Consider the following 7,387-nt stretch of genomic DNA (forward strand, 5'->3'; position numbering starts at 1 on the left):
ATTTATAACACTGAACAGGAACTTAATATGATGACAATTCATTTTTATATATTGGAACCAAAGTATCAAATCAAACTTAAGCCAGGTAGGTACTGCTGCCTGCGGTTCTTCTGACCTTTGCTCTCTTGATCTGGTGGTCTTCTCTGGTCTACCAGCAGGAAGCCCAGAGAAGGTCAGCACCTCTGACCTTGACCTCCCTTCAGGGAGGTTCTGCTCAGCATGTTGGTGCTTAGTTCCTTTATGTCTAGCATAGGCACATCAGACAGATACCTAAAACACTTAGAACTTAGGAAGGAAGGGATGATTGAATACAATTATAAGATGATATGAGAAAATATTAACCAGAGGAGCTTTGACTTCAGACTCATCTTTGGAGGAACCCAAAATAGTTCCTAATTTCAGTTAAAGCCAACTATCGGTAGACAGTTCCGTTGCCCCACCCTCCCTTTTCTCAAGTTTCCAGAATGCAACCCACTCTCCACCATGCTTCTCCTACCATGACTTCCTTTTTTGTGTAGGTAAGAAAAGTAGAAGACGTGTTAATGAATCATATTCTGCTCTTTTCACCCACACAGCCTCATCCCCTAGTACCCAGCAGAAGTTAGAGGAAGTAACACAGCAGAGTGTCCATGTAGATACATCATATCCCAAAGTAATAACTATTAAGTCCTCTGCTTCCCACTTGCCTATTTCTTGTCCTCTTGTTACCCTATCACGATTGTGAAACGCAGCGACTTCCCCTAAGCCACAAGTGAGAACAAGATGTTCACTGACCCGAGAAAACCATCTGACAAAAATTCATTTCCTGTTAATAAGAAAACAGCCTGGCATTTGTGTTATAATATGATCTGACAGTTAGTTCATAGAAAGCATGCTTTGTTGTACCTGTGCCTAACGTCTGATGCAAAGTTTCAGAATGATGTTCTGGCATGCTTTCCCACAGCATTTGGCCAGTGTGTATTTTACATGGTTGAAGCATTGTGCCATGTGTAGCTATATCCTTTTGTTCCCCGACTTAAGAATTTCTCATGTTACTAAGAACTCAAGTTTTTATAAACCTCTTTTTTAATGGCTGCATATATTTTGTTCTTTGTTGTGTTCTTTGTGGTTTTGAGACGGGGTCTTGCCCAGGCTGGAGTGTAGTGGTGCAATCTTGGCTGACCACAGCCACAACCTTCTGGGTTCAACTGATACACCTCAGCCTCCCTAGTAACTGGGAACACAGGCATCACCACTATGCCCAGCTGCTTTTTTTTGTTGTTGTTGTTTTAATGTTGCAGAGATGAAGTCTCGCTTTGTTGCCCGGGCTAGCCTTGAATTCCCAGACTCAAGCGATCCTCCCAAAGTGCTAGAATTATAGGCATGAGTCACCATAATCCCATATTCTTTAATTATATGGCTGTACCAGAATCTTACTTAACCTTTTCCTGCATCTAGACATTCAAGATATATTCTGAGTTTTAAAAAAACAAACCCCAAATGCTAGGTTGTGTGTGTTTTCAGGTGCTAGGGTAGTTCCTCAACTAAAAACTATCTGACCTGCCAGTCCCTCTATTTTCTGCCCCTAATTGTTAAATCGAAGGCCCCAGTCCTTTCTTCCTCAGGGATCCTGATCAATTCCTCAGTGTGGCAGAGCTGCCCTGCCCTGCCCAGCCTCTGTGCAACCCTTCCTGATGCACCCTTACTTTTCGTCACCTCTTTAACACTCTACTCCAGCCAAGCCCTCCCCACTCTCCCAAGGGAACCCACAACAGCACCTCCTGGTGGGCAACCAAGCGTTACATCACTTATATTCACTCAACATCTACCACCAGCCCGTTACCAAATGTATCAGAGTGGGTCCAGAGTGTATCAGAAGAGGTATAGAGCACACCTACAAGTACCTATGAAACTGATGGTTACCTAATTGGAGTCTAATTGCCTCTTAGCACTGCCATCAACTGCTAGCGACATATTTGCACCTCTAACCAAACCTGTGAACCACCACTGATTTCTTCCAAGCTGATAAACACTCTCCAGGCACCACTCACAAGGAGAGGGGAGGGAAGGAGTGGAGAGCCTTTTCTTCCAAAAGAGTCATAATGAAACACTCTTCATGCTCTTCATGATTCTATCACCTGGCCAACCCGTTTCTTCCTCTATAGACTAGGGATGGCAAACTAGGGGCCCTCGCATGTGTTTTGTTTGGGCCACATGGTTATTTTTGGTTTTTTTTGAGACGGAGTCTTGTTCTGTCACCCAGGCTGGAGTGCAGTGGTGCCATCTCAGCTCACTGCAAGCTCTGCCTCCCGGGTTCACGCCATTCTCCTGCCTCAGCCTCCCAAGTACCTGGAACTACGGGTGCCTGCCACCATGCCTGGCTAACTTTTTGTATTTTTAGTAGAGACGGGCTTTCACCATGTTAGCCAGGATGGTCTTGATCTCCTGACCTCGTGATCCGCCCACCTCGGCCTCCCAAAGTGCTGGGATTACAGGCGTGAGCCACCACACCCAGCCTGGTATTTTTTTTTTTTTACAAAAAGGAAGAAGAAAAGGAGAAAAGATGAATAGCTTTAAACATTTATAATTTAAGTGATTTTGAATAAAAATCCATTTCTCTGGCTTTTCTTTTAAAATGAGGAGATCTGGCAACCAGGGACTCTACATTTCAGGAGAAGAGCATGTGGCTGGGGCCCCCTTGGGACAGAATACGTCTCTCTACCGGATTAGATCCCCACCTGGTCATTCAGCTAAACTGCATAGCCCCTGGAAGCCTATGCATCTGTGACCCTGTGGATAGAGGCTGTCTGCTTCCAGAGCAGGAGACAGGGAAATGGATTTTTAGGGACAGAGAACAGCACTATGGGAAAGGCCATGTTTAAAGGAGGTCCAAATATTTGACTGACGGTCATTTGTATGACCTGTACAAACTTGCACTGCCTTTAGCCCCCAGAGAAAAGACTTGCCATCCTGATAGTCAGTGACAGCTGCAGTCTGACAAGTGGCAGGAACATGAAAACAGCTGCAAGCCATGCCCAAGCCTGCACTCACCACATCCTGCTGATAGGAGGGAGCTGGTGCTGGCCCTCCTGTCCCTCTCCTCTCACAGGGCTGGCAGTAGCTTGTGGTGACTGCAGGAATTTAGAAAGTCCCTTAGCTGGGTCAGAAATGTAGCGCTTCTCCTGAGGCCAAAGGCATCTTCACCATCTTCTTTATCCCATGTGTCAGGGGATCTTATGCAATATGGAACCCTGCTCACCCAAGCTTACTGCACTCTGCTCTTGGAGGCCTCCCTTTGGAGAATTCCTAACACGATTCTACCTGCCAACCTCCCAGGCTAACCTATCAACCACAATTTCCTCTGTGTAGCCAACCCCACAGAAATGAGCCTCCTCATTTTAAAGGGCTCATACAATTAGAAGTTCTGCTCCATTCCAGCTAAGATTCCAGTGAAAAGAAACATTCTGCTCCTAAATGTTTCAACAACAGCATGTACCAAAGAACAGTATGTTCCCTATATACCCCGAGTGAGTAAGCCCCAACAGGCTCAAAGAAAGACCAGATAATTCTCCATGACTTAAGCCAACAAGGGTTACATAGACCAGGAGCTAGAGCATGACAATGGCAGAGGAATAGTTACCAAACCTTGCCTTCGCTCGGGGTGGCCAACCCATAGCCAAAAACATGTCAGAACTCCTACATCCCTGCCATATTTGAAAAAGAATATAGTATCAAAAAGTGTTAAAAATGTCTTTGTGGAGTGTCCTCGGGGCATAGGGGCCGACCGCACGCAGTCGCGCAGCGCTGCCTCCGCCTGCCAGTCTCGCCCGCAATCCCGGCCCGGGGCTGTGGCGTCGACTCCGACCCAGGCAGCCAGCAGCCCGCGCGGGAGCCGGACCGCCGCTGGAGGAGCTCGGGCGGCAGGCTGAGCTCCCCGCTCCTTGGCTGAAGCCCGAGTGCGGAGAAGCCCGGGCAAACGCAGGCTAAGGAGACCAAAGCGGCGAAGTCGCGAGACAGCGGACTAGCAGCGGAGAAGGAGGAGGAAGTGAACCCAGAGAGGGGCAGCAAAAGAAGCGGTGGTGATGGGCGTCGTGGCCATGGCGGCGGCTATCGCCAGCTCGCTCATCCGTCAGAAGAGGCAAGGCCGCGAGCGCGAGAAATCCAACGCCTGCAAGTGCAGTCCCAGCAAAGGCAAGACCAGCTGCGACAAAAACAAGTTAAATGTCTTTTCCCGGGTCAAACTCTTCGGCTCCAAGAAGAGGCCCCGAAGAAGACCAGAGACTCAGCTTAAGGGTATAGTTACCAAGCTATACAGCCGACAAGGCTACCACTTGCAGCTGCAGGCGGATGGAACCATTGATGGCACCAAAGATGAGGACAGCACTTACACTCTGTTTAACCTCATCCCTGTGGGTCTGCGAGTGGTGGCTATGCAAGGAGTTCAAACCAAGCTGTACTTGGCAATGAACAGTGAGGGATCCTTGTACACTTCGGAACTTTTCACACCTGAGTGCAAATTCAAAGAATCAGTGTTTGAAAATTATTATGTGACATATTCATCAATGATATACCGTCAGCAGCAGTCAGGCCGAGGGTGGTATCTGGGTCTGAACAAAGAAGGAGAGATCATGAAAGGCAACCATGTGAAGAAGAACAAGCCTGCAGCTCATTTTCTGCCCAAACCACTAAAAGTGGCCATGTACAAGGAGCCATCACTGCACGACCTCACGGAGTTCTCCCGATCTGGAAGCGGGACCCCAACCAAGAGCAGAAGTGTCTCTGGCGTGCTGAACGGAGGCAAATCCATGAGCCACAATGAATCAACGTAGCCAGTGAGGGCAAAAGAAGGGCTCTGTAACAGAACCTTACCTCCAGGTGCTGTTGAATTCTTCTAGCAGTCCTTCGCCCAAAAGTTCAAATTTGTCAGTGACATTTACCAAACAAACAAGCAGAGTTCACTATTCTATCTGCCATTAGACCTTCTTATCATCCATACTAAAGCCCCATTATTTAGATTGAGCTTGTGCAAAAGAATGCCAAGCATTTCAGTGAACTAAATCTGGGAGAAGGACTGCCAAATTTTCTCATGATCTCACCTGTACTTTGGGGATGATAATCCAAAAAGATTTTACAGCACTAATGCTGATCAAAATTTGCTCTCCCACCAAGAAAATTTCAAAGACCACAATTGTTCTTCAAAAACAAACAAAACATAACAAAATTAACTGCTTAAATGTTTTGTCGGGGCAAACAAAATTATGTGAATTGTGTTGTTTTCTTGGCTTGATGTTTTCTATCTACACTCGATTCACATGTACTCTTTTCTTTGGCATAGTGCAACTTTATGATTTCTGAAATTCAATGGTTCTATTGACTTTTTGCGTCACTTAATCCAAATCAACCAAATTCAGGGTTGAATCTGAATTGCCTTCTCAGGCTCAAGGTAACAGTGTTCTTGTGATTTTACCAATTTTTTTTTTTTTTTTTTTTTTTTTAGATTTGTAGTATTCTGGTCAAGTTATCGTGCTGTACTTTGTGTGTAGAAATTGAGTTGTATTGTCAACCCCAGTCAGTAAAGATATCTTCAAAAAATTATCCTCAAGTGTAGATTTCTCTTAATTCCATTTGTGTATCATGTTAAACTATTGTTGTGGCTTCTTGTGTAAAGACGGGAACTGTGGAACTGTGATGTTGTCTTTTGTGTTGTTAAAACAAGAAGTGTCTTACCTATATATGTATGAGTCCTCCTGTCATTGTATTTGGCATATGAATATTGTGTGCAAGGAATTGTTAAGACTGGTTTTCCCTCAACAACATATATTATACTTGCTACTGGAAAAGTGTTTAAGACTTAGCTAGGTTTCCATTTAGATCTTCATATCTGTTGCATGGAAGAAAGTTGGGTTCTTGGCATAGAGTTGCATGATATGTAAGTTTTGTGCATTAATAGTTGTTAAAAATCTGTGTTCCAAAAGTGGACATAGCATGTACAGGCAGTTTTCTGTCCTGTGCACAAAAAGTTTAAAAAAGTTGTGTAATATTTGTTGTTGTATACCCAAATACGCACCAAATAAACTCTTTATATTCATTCAAAAAAAAAGTCTTTGTGGCAAATATGAATTATTTCTTCAATATCCAGCTCTCCTTATTAACAGAACCCCGATTTTCTTCAGGGACTAGTATGCCAAGCTTCAAATAGTCCAATTTTCCAGCTTTCCAAGCTAGTGCTAAAGTTCTATAGAAATCCCCGGATATGGCATCCTTTAGTGAATAGAAAGGAAAAGACCTGCTGGACAAACACTGTTTGCCCCTTCACCTTTTCCTTTTTTTCCCTCCTTCTTGTCTCAGATAGGGACCCAAGAAGTACAGCAGCCCTTTAGCAACCATTAGGTAGAAACGTGAGGATGAAGGCCTGTACCTTAAGGACAGTGGAGCAGAAAGGTACAAAGAGCCTGGGCCCACAGGAGCATCAACGAGCTGGAGTAGCAGCCCTATGCTGAGAACCCTCATGCTGATGGCAGGAGACACACACCGGCCTGTTGAAATCCCTCAAGCAGGGTTTTCCATTATTTCAAATGGAATGAAATTTTGATTTATGAAGCTAGTTGTTAATGTATCAAAATCTCCCCCAGGACAATTTGTTCTGCTTAAAGGCCATGGCCACAGAACTCATGACAACAGAATCCAAAGGATTTAAACAACTGGGGCTACCAGTTTTAACCCTCAAAGTTCAAAAATACCCCAAACAGCCTGACTCTCTAAGTCAACAGCCTTCCTCACCACCCAAAGATTTACTGAACACTTACTATGTCAGGCACTGTGTTGGAAGAAGATAAACATGAACCTGACTATTGAGCAAACAAGTAAGGGCTTTAACCAAGGCATGAACAGAGTTATGGGGTTCTGTAGAGGTGACTATGGGTGCTCTGGGCATCCTGGGGCAGAGGGTACATAGGAAGGAAGGGTGGAAGCAAAAGAAAAGGCTGGGAAAATAGAGCAGCAGAGATGGCGGGGGCAGGGAGTGGGCATTCGCCATTTTAACTTTGTATTATATAATGGAAAAACCAAGGTTTCTACATAAAAGATGTGTATATTTGCTTTATGTTTTGTTCTAGAATCAGAATTATTACTAATGAGGGTGGGGCAGGCTAGCTTTCTGCTAATTTTCTTTCTGGAAATTAATAGGTAATTGTGATGAATTCCTAATGTTGAGAGACAATTCTCGATGGGTGTCTTGTGTTTCTATACCTCTGTGAAAGACAGCTTCAGCTTTTGTCTTTTTAACTACCTTTTCAAGGATGTTTACATACCAAATAGCCTTGTAAGATAGAGACAGTGTCTCCCTGGGACAGGCATTTATTTTTACTGTACAGAAATAAAGATAAGGTCTCCCTCGGGGGCAAAGGTT

The 7,387-nt window shown here is 44.6% G+C and overlaps 1 pseudogene; it reads left to right on the top strand.

Annotated features, from left to right (window-relative positions):
* Positions 1-3,821: 3,821 nt before the first annotated feature.
* On the top strand, positions 3,822-6,079 carry LOC102147163 (fibroblast growth factor 13 pseudogene; annotated as a pseudogene).
* The last annotated feature ends 1,308 nt before the right edge of the window (positions 6,080-7,387 follow it).

The sequence above is a fragment of the Macaca fascicularis genome, chromosome 5, assembly GCF_037993035.2.
Source record: "Macaca fascicularis isolate 582-1 chromosome 5, T2T-MFA8v1.1".
NCBI lineage: Eukaryota > Metazoa > Chordata > Mammalia > Primates > Cercopithecidae > Macaca > Macaca fascicularis.